The following is a 15,612-nucleotide window of genomic DNA, read 5'->3' on the forward strand; positions in this document are numbered from 1 at the left end:
CTGTTTAGTTCAATCAAACTTGTAAGCTATTTTGCTGTTAACCCAAGAAACGTAGGAGCAGTAATTGTTGAAAATGAAGTGTCTAAATTGATATTTCACTCACAGTATAATCATAATGAATACGCACAGAGTAAGTCTCGCTGAATGTAAATGAAGGATTTTGACAGCATTGTTGATGTGTGATACATTTTAGCCATTAATGCACAACTGTTGTAACAGTGAGCTTAAATTAGCTATCATACAGTAAGTGTTTACCCAGCTGTCATGAAATACAGAAACAACACTCGACGTGTACGTAAGAAAGAAAAAGACAGCTTTTCACTGTGGATGTACTTCTTAAAGTACGTGAACGCAATAATGATTAGCTCATTTTCTGGCTTTTGACAGGTAAAGGAAGGTGACTGTAGGCAAGCTCAGAGACAAGACATAACCAGACAGGGAGAGAGGCAGAGGTGTGTGGGATGTTTGCATGGTTTGAGACCGAGTGAGGAGGGGAGAGGATGAGAGAAAGGAAAGAGAGAGAGAGGACTGTGCAGCATTATGTGAGGAATACAGAAACAGTGTAGGAGGATTGAGAAAAATCGACTCCAGAAACATGAAATATAGCAGTTGCAGGGCAGCTACAAATGTCCAGATATAGGCATGATTCACTCTGCTTTTCATATGTGTGGTGTTTGCCCAACTGTTAGAAGACTATCAACTGCTGACAGTTGCCCTGACCCCCCATGGAGACTGCAGATGGGAGATTGACTGTGAACTAGATCATATTCTTCAAATAACTTGAGTTTGATTCATAGTTACCATATCTTCTCACATTAACGTTCCATTAGTTTCTTTAGTAGCTCACATTAATGTGTATGCAGTGCATACTATCTGCAAAAATACACGTACACCCATAAGACGGGCGGCTGTGGCTCAGTTGGTAGAGTGGGTTGTCCCCCAACCAAAGGGTTGGCATGTCGAAGAATCCCTGAGCAAGATACTGAACCCCAAATTGCTCCCAATGCTGTGTTCATCGGTGTGTGAATGAATTCCCAAAGGTGGCAGGTGGCACTGTTTAGGGTAGCCTCTGCCACCAGTATGAATGTGTGTGTGAAAGGGTGAATGAGCGCAGTCTGTAGTGTAAAGCGTTTTGAGTTGTCGCAAAATCGACTAGAAAAGCGCTATATAAGTGCAGGTCCATTTACCATTTACCAAGACCACACGACCAAATATATTGATTGGTCCTACCCTTTAATAGAGCTCAACAGAAAGGTTCCAAAAGTGAAAAGCCATTCATATTCTGAACCAGGATTTTGATTATTTGCCAAATTGTGGTAACCATCCGAGGTAATCTTACCACGAGCCATGAGGTTGTGAAACAATAGTTTATGCTCTATAAAAAAGAATCTACAAATCCATGTGGTAGCAGCCTTGTTTAACCAAAAACATGTTCATGGTGAAGTACAACACTACCAACAATCCTAAACCTGTAACAGGGACCTCTCTGGTAGGTGGAGCTCACTGTTGCTATGGAAATGTCTATAGAATTCATGAACCAGATATTAGCTTATGAGTTAGCCCGCTTTATTGCTACCACTAAACTATATGATGGTTAATGTTACTTTCATCACAGATCAAAAAGGATGGTTTGCTTGGGTCCAGGCCCAAAACTCTTTATAAAAGTTTTTTTGTTTGTTTTTATGAAATGTCAGTGTAGTAAATAGGAATACATGGGAAACTCACTTCCAGAACCAGAGCTGATCAAAAAGTGGGTGGTCACTGTTGGGGACCATCCAAACCACTGGAGCACTGACTAAATTAGTTTCCCTACCAGTGGAGGGAGATCAACATGTCCTCATACCTAAAGGTAACAGTTGCAGTTTAAGTCGCAGGTTATGGACAAGATCACATTTTTTGTTAAAACATATGTTTGCTGCATTACCTCACTTCCAGACATGAGTACATGATGAAATTATGCATAGCTACGTTTTGTTATATACAGTTTAAATAACTAAATGAAACAAGAACACTGATCTCTTGGGTCAAAGTCCTGTTTTTGTTTGAACCATCCACCACTCCGTCCTATCCTGAAGTGTCTTTCTTGGTCTTGATACAATGTTGCCTCAATTTCTGTTTTGCTCCTGTCATAATTAGTACAGGCACTAGAGGTTGCCACCCAGCAATAAACTTAAATATAGGCCCTAATAACTTGCTTGTATAAACAGCCTTTGGTGCAATTTTTGGGGCGAAGGCCAGTCTCCTATAAGGGATATTTATTGCCTTTAAATATTCTATTTCTTAGTGAAGGGCATGCCATTATGGTAGATTAAATCAATCCATGCAACATATTACAGTTAATTCTTGTAGATTATAAGGAGAAAATTAGGCAAATTAAAATATTAAAACCTCTAGTGACATGAAAATGAGATGGGCTAATTCTGATTGAAGTTAAGTCTCATTTCACAGATGGTCAATTTAGAGACCATATACCAACACTGATTTAGTGCTTTTTTAATTCAGTTTTCATTGCTGTGTGAATTGGTGTTTGCTGCCATTGCAAGATGTTTAAGCTAATCTGCATAATGACAAAACTGCTGCAGAATGTGTGCAGCGCCATAGCAGAAAATGCAACTCTCCCCTGAATGTCAGAATACTGTCACCCAATTCAACTCAATCAGGAACTATATGTTCCCCTTTTCAGTAAGTTCTCCTGTCAAACTTTACTTACCAGTCTGTCACTCACACTGTAACCAGCAGATCGACTGAATGTCCAGACACACACAGGCACAGACACAGACTTCTGCACTCCTGTACACAAACATCTCCACCGACAGAAACCAACTCATACACTAACTAACTCTTAAACCCAGAGCCTTCACTTAGCTCAGTGCCTTGTCAGTCCTTCAGTGTCTTATTTTAAGTAGCAGTCATCAATAATAGATGTGCTGAAGGGAATAATTGATGGGACACACAGCTTCCTCTAATGCTGCTTAGTTTGACGGATGAAGGGACAGCAGGAACTCTTTGGTGAAATCGTCCTCCACCCGCCCACACACACTCATATACACCCACACTTAGTTTGATGGATGGATGAACAGCAGGAACTCTGTGGTTGGATCTTTTTCAGCACTTTTACAGCAGTTATTATCTTCATCATTTAGAGCAATATTAATAAACTATCGGTCAGAAACCCAATAATGGGCAGCAGTCTTCATTCTATGTATGTCACGAGTGAGAGTGTGTTTGGAGCCTGGAGCGACTGCATTTCCTCATTATGAATTTTAGAGTTGACAGGGCTAAAGAGATTGAGCCCAGAACTGTGATCTAGATTGCAGCTGAGCACCTGAGGAGACTGCATAATTGCCATAGTTAGACAGTTATTTGCATAATAGACTATGGCCATGGAGAAAAAAAAAGAAGTTGGTGATTGACTAACAGATGTATCTCAAAGTTGCCCACTGGGACTCCTGAAACATAGTTCTTGTTAAAACTTTAACTATTGTCATAAATCATGATGGTATATTAAACTGCAGGTAACCATAGCAACAGTAAAAAAAGAAAAAATCATGGAACATTACCAATTCATTTTCATTGTTGAAACCAGCCTTACATTGGGTTGAAATGAATACAAACTTTTTTAATCAGCTTTTCTTCAAGTAGCCATGGTATGATCCTGATAACGCACTCTGATGTGTTCCAGTATAATAAAAAATGGACCTGACCTCCTCAAACAGAGCTTGATCCCCATTTTGTCCAATATTTGTGTTTATCAGACATTTTTTTTATTGTTAAGAGAGTATGCTGTAAAAATATGCCACGGACTCAAGCCCTATTGATGACCCAGGAACCCAATCAGACGATATGTCTTTTTTCCTGCTTGTTTGTGTGTATGTATGTGTATGTGTTAAGACTGGGGAAACTAAAACTGCTCTCTCAGCATGGAAAAGTCACTTCTTGCCTTTGGAGATGTCACTGTCATTTTATGAGCTGCGACATCTACTAGCTACTGCAAGGCTATTTCAAAACTGTGAGGAGGGCACAGGAGGGTGTAAGGGGATGCAAGGCCAGAGCATAAGTGTCTGCTGCAGTGTGTGTGTGTGTGTGTGTGTGTGTGTGTGCCTGTCCTATGATGTCTGTTTGCCTCTGTGCATCTCTTAGGGTATTGTTCCTTCTCCTGTTTCAAAATCCAGCACTCCCTAAAGCCAAAAACAAAACATTATCCAACATGTCAAACAGCAAAAGAGATAGCATCTGACTCTTTTCCAAGAAGAGGCACCCATTCTCTCATTCCCCAAGCACTATTTTAGTACAGTAATAATGTTTCAATAAAATCTATTTAAAATTATTTATTGTTTTTTTTTTTTTGGGGGGGGGGCACATATTGAAACAGTCATTTTGAGCTTCACATTTTAAAAAAAGTAGAAATTAACACAATTTCCTGTTTTTTGTATTTGTATTTTTACTTATTTTAAGTGTTTTAGTGTACATTGTGTGTGTGTGTGTGTGTGTGTGTGAGTGTGTGTGTGTGTGTGTGTGTGTGTGTGTGTGTGTGTGTGTGTGTGTGTGTGTGTGTGTGTGTGTGTGTGTTTGAGAGAGAGAGAGAGAAAAAAACAGTGTGTTCTGTATGTTCAAAGCTGTGGTAGATTTGGCTTTCATGTTGGAAAAACAGTGATGCCATCTGGCAAGTTGCATACGCATCACTTCAACTCCGTAGCATTTGAGGTACATGACTTGTAAACAGGTTTTTATATGGTCACATATATACAAACATACATACTGTGCACCAAACAACCAAACACAATTGACTGACTGTGTGTGTGTGTGTGTGTGTGTGTGTGTGTGGTGGTAGGGTTTTTATTCAAATATCCCCTTTTGTTTTGTTCAGTAGTGCATGACCAGGGTAGAGTGAACTTCTCTTTTCCACAGTTGGCTAGTATTCATGGGCAAAGTACCTGCTTGTATGCATACACTGTATATACAACTGCCTGTAAAAGACTCAGCAAAGTTAGTTTTCTAAAGTTTGTGTGATATATTCACCTGGAGCAACCACCTAAATCCAAGAAATAAAACATAATGTAATTGCAACAAATCTATTTAGTTCAAGCATGCATTGTTATAAATTATTCACTTCTCATCTATCACAATCTAATGTTGTGTTAAATGTCAGTGCTCATGAAGTGTATTCTTTTTCTTGTTCTCAATAAAAATGCAGTTCTTCACCTACTGTTTGTGTCAGAGTGCACGGATTGGAGAAAGGAGGATCTGAAGGACAGCTACTTTATAGTTTAATGTTTTATGCCCAAGAGTTAATAATTCTTAAATAAATAACCATAGCTATAAGTGAGTTATATTTAACATCCCAGCCAGACTGCCTAATGCCAAAGCATCAAAGAGCAATCATAAAACTTTGTTGTTTTAAATGATGAGCCAGATTTTAGCGACCCTGCCAATGTTTGCAGTACTTCCCAACATATCATGCATTTATTTTTAACAGCAGCAGGAGCAGTGTAACAGCTCAGATACACCTCTGTGCAAACACATTTCAAAGACGCATTTAAAAGAGAGCCTGACCTGCCAAAGGCTCAACTCTTTATATACTTACAACTCTTTCTCTTTCTCTAACCTACTGACTGCACTTAAGTAACCACTTTATCCATTAATGTTATTCTGCAACCTTTCCACCGTGCTTCTTTTTAAATAGTCTGTCACAGTTGTTCTTTTAAAAACCCAGTGAGTCACTCAGAGATGCTATGTTCCCGAAACTCTTGTATTTCCCTGAATAACACATCTGCTGGATTTATTCATTTAAGGATTACAACAGTTACCAATTATTCTTCCACGCTGCCATGTCTGCCTTTAAAAATAGAGAGGGTTTTTTTTATTATTATTTTATGCTAGGATTAGTTTGGATGAGGCCAATGGGCTGCTGCTTCAAGACAGGAGCAGGAAAGGACCATCTGGACACACACGCAAACACACACATTATCTTGTACAGGCACGCAAGCACAGGCATGAATATTAAACCTGATTGGTGCGTATACTCACACACACCCCCCATTATTGGCAAATGGAAGGAGAGAGCTTACCTTTGTCACAACATTTTTCAGCATGTTTTCCAGCCTGACAGATGTTTCATCCCAAGAGGCCCTCGAGATGTATAGTTCAAACACCACTGGGGTCCATTTATCAATTTTGCAGCAGGTAGACTAGCACTGAAATACTAGCCAAAATCTCATTTGATATACATGGAGCACATTGGTGCCAAATGGCTGTAATAACTCCCTCCTGTCTAATTTGCATTTAAAATGTTTTTCATGACATATATTGACCATTCTCTGTGTACAAATGAGTTGGTTTAACAAATGAGTCATCGTGGAGATCTCCAGAGATTTGGGCTCTCTGATAGGTAATCACAGCACTCAGAGTGGGTATTCCTAATGGACCTTAAGTCATCATTATAATGCCTCACATACTTGTGTTTATATACTTTAATCTTTGGCAATAGATTTGTTATAAGTTGTAGGCCCAGATGTTACATGACTGAGATGTTTTTAATGACAAATATAGAGTAGCATCCTTCTTGTCCTGTGTGTGTGTGTGTGTGTGTGTGTGTGTGTGTGTGTGTGTGTGTGTGTGTGTGTGTGTGTGTGTCTGTGTCTGTGTATCTGTTCGGCCATATGGACTGTAATTAGTTGAGGTAACTCAGGTCAGAAAAAAAAGAAATAGGTCTATATTTGTGTGTGGGTTGAATCCACAAATCCTATGCCATAGACCATATGGATCGCGCTAATGGACAAATATGTTCTGAATAATTAGTGTGCATTCATGAAGTATATTCAGGTCAAGGTGTTTAGGTGTCTGTAAAAATTAAATTGTAGTTGAATTACTTAATTAAAGCTCAGAGAGGCAGACATATTTGCCATAAATAGGCAAAAATGGCATGATTATTTTTTAGCATATTATAATTCTAGTGGTGTAAGCTGTGCTATATATTTGAAAATGCAGATCTCATCCTGCATCTCTCCCCTCCCTCACATTTAAGGAATAAAACTTGAATTCTCTCTCACCCACAGCCAGACTGTACCAGTGAAATGGCAATTAAAATTGAAGTGGTGTGAAACACGTCTTTCTTATCACTTCCTGTCATAGTAATTTCATGTCTTGAAATGTAACATCCTTTTCATTAAAAATGTATTTTTCCCTTTTGCTGCTTTGATTCAAATACACATATGTATCAAATGTGAAGAATGAAAAAATGTGCAGAATGATGGGTCTCTGCAGTACGGTGCCCCAACAGTTGTGGTTTAGTACGTTGCTCAAGAGCATTGTTGCAATGCCCAGGAGGTGAACTGGCACCTCTCCAGCTACCACTTCGCAATCAGTACCTAGTCTGTCCGGGTATTGAACCGGCTACCCTCTGGCTCCCAAGCCAAGTCCTTACTGAGCCACTGCGAGCCTAATAATCCTATTTTACGTGAGCATGAGATGTAGTGACATGATCACATTACCACACAAGTGCCAGAAAAGGTTCATCCACAACTTTAGACAGTGTTCAGAACTGTATGTTGAAAATATGCTTGAGTGGTTGAATGCTTTTACAACAGCCTTGATGTGCAGAACCATGTGTAATGTGTGAGAGAATAGAATAAATAACTTTGTCCTCAGTGCATTTTTGAGAGGATGTGCACTCTGAATGACCTCCAAACTTATGCAGGATTATGTATTATGTAAACTTACTCTGAAGCATTGTTAAGGGGAGGTAGTAGTACTCAGAAGACTTTTTCCCCCTCTTAACAACGTACTAAACTAATTAAATATATACCATTTTACATTTTTCATGTTTGATATTTCCTTCTAAATGTGTTTAATTTGTTGCAGGCGCTGCCATCAAACATAAACATGTTATAATGTACTATGACCAATGTGTTTACCATACTGAGCAGTCTGCGAGCTACAGAAGCTTTGATAGCATGGCACTAAGAGACTGACTAATGAGAAAATTAGCATGGGCCCTATATATGTTTGTTAGTCCATTAAACTCTCAGGGCGAGAGGGCACAAGGGACATGCATGAGCACACACACTCGAACACACAGACATGATAAATGATGAACACATTTAGGATAAATCTTTCTGTGTATGTGGCCATCAGAGAACTACTTGTTGTAGTTTTCTGTCTTTTCTTTATGTATAGACTTTCATTTGACATTGTATTTATCTCTCAGGTCCATATTACATGCCTCTACAGTGTAATGGCAACCATTACAAAGCAAGCGCTATAAACACTCAACTTCAAAGACAACAAAGTTGAAAAGAAGAGCTAAGCCTATAAAGAATTAGTGTTAGAATAGAAATGTTGTTTAGCCCTCCCAGAAGTGGCTCTTGTGTAACCCACTTCAGAGAGTTGAGCATACAGATGTACCCAAAGTAGAAATCCCACTCATAACGATACGTGTGCTGAACCCTTTGCTTAAAAATATTTTCATTTGCAGCATATAGACCTCATAGATGGCCACCTCTCTGCAAATGACTTTGTGAAGAGATCTTCTGTAATTTGTTTTTCTTGCATACTTTTTTATTTATGTGGCATAGTTAATAAAGGGTGGTGCTGTGATAAGTAACATAATTTTAATTTAATAAATGTGTAACAATCTGCATAATCAAAACCACAGTGTCCCACAGTAGTGGATTCCATTAACAAATGTTTTTAGTGTGGATTGATATTGTTACTGGACAGATGTGTCCTTTTTTACCATATAAAATACATTTTTATTTACACTTAATTATAGACTTTTTTTTCAGTTTTCAGACACTACTTTGATATGTAGCATTAATCCAAGATACATTTTTGCATATAGAAACATACAAACATAGGAGAATAGCAAACACACCCAACTACTGACAGATGAGACAAATATATGACATCAGACAGAAAACAAAAAACTAAAACGTGCATCATAGTGTATTTTAAGTATAAACAGGACAGCTCAAGTTCATAGTTCCACCCAAGGTAGACTGCTCACATAGTTCATAAAAGGGTCCCAGTTTTTTTTTTTTTTTTTAATCTTTTAATGGAGCCCGCTTGGTGTTCTGCCTCATATCCTAATATCTAGCTAATAGTGAAGAAAAGGTAATGGCTTTTTGTAAGTAAATGAACATTTTAATCTGTTTTGCTCAAGCACAGAAAGCCTCTGAACACAACTAAATATAAAAGTGTCTTTGTTGAACTTCTTCTTACTCATATTTCTGTCAGAATTAGAAACAAGGCTACGCCACGTTGGCAGTAATAGGAATGACGTTACAAAGACATAGAAATCCCATCTGTGTTCAAACCCCTAAAGGGGAGAGTTGAGACATGAACGCACTCTTGATTTTACTATAAAAGCTAAAAACGTCAGTCCACAAACACACAGTTTAATTAATTACAGTGGCACAACTCCAAGAGTTATCTCAGTGATAAGGGCTCATTAATTAATTTAGATATGAGGGCATCTATTGTATATGTGTTTGACTGTCTGATACATACAGCATGGATGAGAAATCATAAACATGACACTGATGAGATTGAGAAACAGTTTCATTTATTTCACTTTCTCATAATAACCAGCTTTTATTCCCTATTGTATATCAGGAGAAAAACATATGAAGTCCCAATTAAAGGATCGGAGACTTTTCCAAGATTGTGTTCCCCAAGGCACAATTCAACTAAACTTGTTCCAACTGACCCACTGCAGTTTTCAAGAGAGTGAGTGGCTTCCAAGAAGAGACAGAGAGAGAGCGACAAGAGAGACATAGATTGTTCTATAATTACAATTTCTGAGGGGATGATGGTAATGGGTTTTATGTCTTTTTCTCTCGGTTCTGGAGCCAACTCATTAATTTAATTGAGCAATTAAGCTTGAAGGTAGCATGTTAACTGTGTGAACTGGCACTTCCTCAAACAATGCTGCCGTAGCTGTTAGTGTGTTATTTTAATATGTTGTGCAAGCATGTTCATTCACACATTTGAGTTAATTTGTGAGAAATCTTGTGAATGTGAATTCTGGCACATAATATGTTATGTATTTTTTTTTTGTTTTTATTACTTCTCAGTTTCTCAAGCAAAGCTTTGTATTTGTTTGTGACTGGTTTATTAGTTAAATCTCACCTCTGTCTCAGCTGATTGCTTGGCCTCCAGTATAGCTTTCTCTGGAATCAGTCATCCAAACAACTTTTCACTCGACACAAAGCTTCCTTTGGTCCTGAGCAATAATCCACCTGCCATGAGGTAGTTGCATCCCCTAGCAATATGGAACCAAGCTATTTCCTGAAAATAGGGATGCTTATTCAGATTTTCTTTTTGGCTAACCCTTGTTAACTGATCAAGCAACTGAGTCTGGGATACTTGAGGCTCCGGGATTAAGTTCTGCGTTCCTGTACCGGTTGTGCAGCAACAATGTTGCGTGCAGTAAAGACCAGAGACAGTTGAAAATGTAGCCCTTGTGGAATAAACTGCAAGACAAGACATTATGAAATCTTATTTTATTCCAAGAGAAAATAAATCTGACATGGGAGATGTAACACAAAATGCTCGCTTAAAATTTTCAAGAGTAATTTTCAACACTTGACAGGGAAACTGTATGTACTTCACCACATTGGCTGTTCTCTGCTTGCTTTGATAAAAGCTTTGGCGATTAGTGTCTTAAAGTCTGAACCTACAAAACACAATGTTTGTTGTGTTGTTCAGATCCAGTGCCAGGCGTTCAGGATTTTACTATCATTTTTTTTATCCTCCATCTGATCCTTCCCTTCTTTGTTTCTAATTTGTGCTTTAATTTAAACTTCAGGTCATGACTTATGACAAGGGGGAGGTGACCTCCAGTTAAAAACAACAAATTGACTTTGTCCCAGTTGAGTGAACCTGTTGATGACGAGTTGCAGAGTTGTTGAAGCGACAGGGGACCCGGTGCCAACTGCAGACTACCAGGGGAGTACGCTGACAGTCTACTGGTTGGTACTGGAGAGACAAACCTCAGATAAATATTGTATGATGCCTTAAATAATAGATAGGGAAGCAGGAGAAACACACGACCCTGCAGGGATGAACAGACATACACACACACACAGACAACTTTGCATACACACACACACACACACGAACACACACACACACACACACGCACACACACACACACAGGAGCATGATTGTTTAGTGAGGATAATTGGCATATGCAGATGAGGAAATGTGATGTTCCATGCCAGTCTATTGATTTATAGGCAAGATATAGGAAACAAGGGAATTAAGTAACAATCAGGAACACTGCATATCACATCCAGAAATACACCACAACATGCACACACCTGAATCACATGCTGCATATTATTCAAATTTCACTGTTATGTAGCAGTAAGGCTTTGGTGCATCCTCCTAAGAGGATTAAAGTTTATATTTTTTACACTGAGTAAGGCAGAGACTGACCTCCACTTGCCAAAAGGAAGACTTGCCACCTTTTTTACTATACATATTCAGATTTTTAGAAGAAAGTCTGAAAAAGACATTTGCTTTCGATGGGTTAAAGCCTGGGATGATCAAGTAAATGCAGCGCTAAGAATTTTAAATGTGTTTTTATTTCTATCACCTTATTGCTAGTCATACTCGCATACTTCTCTGACTTTTTCTCTTCTCCCTATCCGAGGCTGAACAAGGGAGATTTTTTTTCAATCTGTGTCCAAGTGGAACTGTTTAGCATAGGCTCAGTGTTACTCAGGGGAGAGCTGAGTAGACCATCATTACTGTGCAGCAGCTGTCCTGCCATGAATGTCGGTAAGAAGTACACTGGTAGTTGCTGCAGCAGCAGCTTAGAACCATATTGTACAGTGGGATCTAGGAGACAGGCACAACAGTACTGAGGTAAAATTATATATAAAATTTATAAATACAAGCATGTGACTTTTCAATCTCTTGTCTCTTCAAGGAAGCACACTTGCTCACAGATTGTGTGAGGTGATTATATTTTATTAAGTGCCTGTTTATATAGCAGACATCCATTTCAGTGTTGCTAAAAGTAGTGTAATCACTCAAATATGCAAAAAGCTACTCCTTTAAACTACATTTACGCAGAGATTCAATTATATTGATCTTATAAAATCTAATTTAAATGTTAGAAGTCACTGATTTTCTGAAATGTCAAGAGTTTTTCTTTAACTGTTCTTGCCCATTTATCAAAAACATAATGGGGCTTAGAGAGTTTAATGGAGTTATTATTAAGCACAATGGAGGAAAGAAAGGGACAGAGTAAGATGTACTAAACGGCATTTGTGGGCATGATCTTTTTAAAACTGAATTACATTTTTGAAGTTTCTAGACATATTTAAGAATGCTGTAATTTATATTTTGACAAAAAAAAACATTAAAAGTGGTAAAGCCACAGCAAACATCTATCACTTTATACTCTAACTATCCTGTCAGGTTTGTCAAAAGTCATCAGTAATACACTTAGAGCTCTCTGACAATCAATTTTCCTTCTCAGTAGAACAATTTGTACATTTGTCTTCCTATATTGCGCATCCTGGATAGCCTCTTGATGGAGTCAAGAAGCCAGAGTAACTTATCATCCACCTAATCAGTCATTCAATCATCCTGGCAGACAATCAGAGTCACTCAGGCATAAAAAGTATGCAATGCAGTTTCTCATTTTTGACAGTCTGATTGACAATAAAATCCTTAAACAGGCTTATTCTTTACGTCTGTTTTAAAGCAGACAGACAGAGATGACTCCATGTTGGGCCCCAGTCTTAAATTGTTCTCTATAGTTTATAATTTCATGCTGGTGATCATCAAATGGAGTGATCTCATGAAATGGCACAGGTTTTGTTTTGTTTGTTTTTTTCCTCTGCCTGTACCTGTTCCATTATTTTGTGTCTTGTCACATTATTTCTTTTACTGAGCTTGTGTGGTGTAGAATTAAGGGCGGGGTGTTGATATAAATCAGATGATGCTGTAGTGCGCTTTCAGGATCACATTTTCTTCCTGCTCTTCTGCTTTTTTGAATCAAGAGATTATTATGACATATTGAGTATTCACTGGATACATTAGCTCTCTGAGATTGAAAATGATTGAAAATGTTTGGGACATTCAGTTGTTCTCTGTCCACTCGCCATGACTGAAATCCTTCAGCAGGATGCCACCAATATGCTCTGTACAGCTTTTTGATCCACTGGCAACAATACAATATGCCATGCCATTTCCTTTGCAAAAAAACTTCTAGTAGGCAGAGCTGAAAGCAGGAGCCATAATATCAGTGTTTAACGTTATACGTTACATTATTTAGTTAACATGATAATTATGGGATGTCATTTTTTCCAATTATGAAAATTAAGTTGCAGGACTTTTCCTCAGTGAAACATAATAAAACATTTGCTGCACCTTAGCTGGGTGCGCACTGATTTTAGAAAATATAAAAGGATTGTATTGATTGGACATGACTCCTAACCCTAATTTAATTTGAATAGAATTCTGATTTAACTGCACCTATATCCATACTGTTACCATATGTCTTACTGTATCCACAGCAGACTGAAAACTTGTAGTAATATAACTTGTTTTGTGTCACATTTATTTAGACTTATGACTCAGACTTGTCTTATAAGGACTTATAATGTGAATTAGACTTAGTTCTGTGTTTATATGATAGACAAAGTTTTGGTTTTGCATACATGCATTTGATCCTTGAAGGTATTTCTTTTTCTTCCTTTTATTACCCTGTTCCCTCATGTCAGTGAGCTGTTGATGGACTTGTGTCTACTGATGTTAGATGGGTTGTCTGAAGCAGTGCAGCCAGTGTTTCTTACAATTATCATACTACACATGTTTGTAATATTTGAATCTCTATCACTGATTGTCCAGCCAGCTGTTTGGGATTTAGGGTTCTCTCCTTTTAGGCGCCAGCACATTGTGACAGGGCAGTGAAATTGCAATTAAAGTGGCCTTGTTTTGCAAATGGAACCCATCAAGTGTTAACCTGATGCACCTGTGTGCCGCCTGTTGGAAAATCCTTGCATGGTTGACTAAGCTGTGCAGCCAAACAAACATTAATCTGGGTTAAGGTAGCACAGGAGGTGCTTGGATTTTTCTCTGAAACCCACATGTTCTGGTGTATGTGTGTCAGTGTGTGCATGTGCATTAGTGTGATGTACCTGTCTGGGCTTATTCATCTTAATTTCTCCGCCTTAGTGTCTGTGTGTATGTGATAGTGTGTGCATAAGACTGTGTGTGTTAAAGCTGCTGTGCTCATGCTCATGACTCATTGGCTGGCAGTGTGCAAAGTGCCTCGCAGAGAGCAACAAACAGGAAACATTGGGAGAGACAGGTAGTTCGTCGGATAGATTTAGGTTGTGAACTGTGCTTTTGGACAATCTGGTAGTAGGATGAGTCAACCTGTCTCTGCTTTAAGGACTCTGCTTCTGTTCCATCTAAATATAGGATTGTAAGCCGTTCTGCACTTGCCAGTTTTGTTTAGCTTACACATTTCATACATGTAAATTCAAGGGCGCACTCATTATGATTCCAGAACTGCACTTGGACTAAATATACTCTATGAGACTTGAGAGGTTGCAATTAAGCTTCATACTTCTGCAATGAGTGAAGAATGAATGAAAAAGTGATTTTACACCAACTATAAGTGAAGTGAATGATAATGTGCTGTGGATTTTCTTTGTGGTAATGCAACGGAAAAGTCAGAGGATGTGTAGTTGATCTAAATGTAATATATGTGGCACCAGTTGCGTAACTGTGAGAATCTTCTTTTTCTATAATACTACAAAACCACAATATATAACCCCCGTCCCTTACATGTCCACTTTCCCATAAACACTGATGTTCTTTAAGTTGTTATATATTTACCTTTTTATTTAACTAATAATTGATTTATTTTGAAACTGTGGATTTTTGCACAAAGTTTTATGTTATGCAGAAAGCATTTTCTAAATGACTTCTCCGCCTGTGAGTCAGCTCGCCTACACTCTCAGCAGGTCTCTGCTTCTCTGAGGGGAGTGGTTGCATGTTGCCAAAGACTGAAGAGAAATGAAAAAAAAAACTTTTGAAAAGGCTTCCTTTAGAACTTGAGGTATTGAGGTTTATTCCCAACCTTTAATACATCATAAGCTCACAGCATTTGACTGATGCAAAGGTGTCACAACACCCTGCTCTTAAAGTTCCTGAATCGGGTTTGGCAGCCTGAACTAGGACATTTAACTCTTAATGAGTTTTACAGATTTAGTCTTCGCTTGATAAAGCTGTAATAAAGGAATGAATTGGGCATAGGCCCCAGAAACATAGATGTATCAATTTATCACCCAATTATATTTTCAGGAAATATCTAGACTCCTGTTGTCACAGAGATAAGATATATGAGCTACATATTACATGACGGGTTCTTAGCAGACATAGGAAAGATTTAAGACCTCATAGACCTCATAAATTGTTTAAACTACCTCCAGTAATGATCTGTCACAATAAACATGGAGGAAATAATAACGACCTTGACTTGTGGTTTACCGCAGTTATATGAAAACAGTTAGCAGCTCATTTTAGATTATTTGCGTACATATGTGTGCAGATTGTCTCCTCAGTAAAATCAAATCACATTTTTTA

At 38.2% G+C, this 15,612-nt stretch overlaps 1 protein-coding gene across 2 annotated transcripts in view; it reads left to right on the plus strand.

Annotated features, from left to right (window-relative positions):
- grid2 (glutamate receptor, ionotropic, delta 2) overlaps window positions 1–15,612 on the plus strand; it is a 522,539-nt gene that overhangs the window by 225,304 nt on the left and 281,623 nt on the right. The window lies entirely within an intron of this gene.

The sequence above is a fragment of the Centropristis striata genome, chromosome 7 (genome assembly GCF_030273125.1).
Source record: "Centropristis striata isolate RG_2023a ecotype Rhode Island chromosome 7, C.striata_1.0, whole genome shotgun sequence".
In the NCBI taxonomy this organism is placed as follows: domain Eukaryota; kingdom Metazoa; phylum Chordata; class Actinopteri; order Perciformes; family Serranidae; genus Centropristis; species Centropristis striata.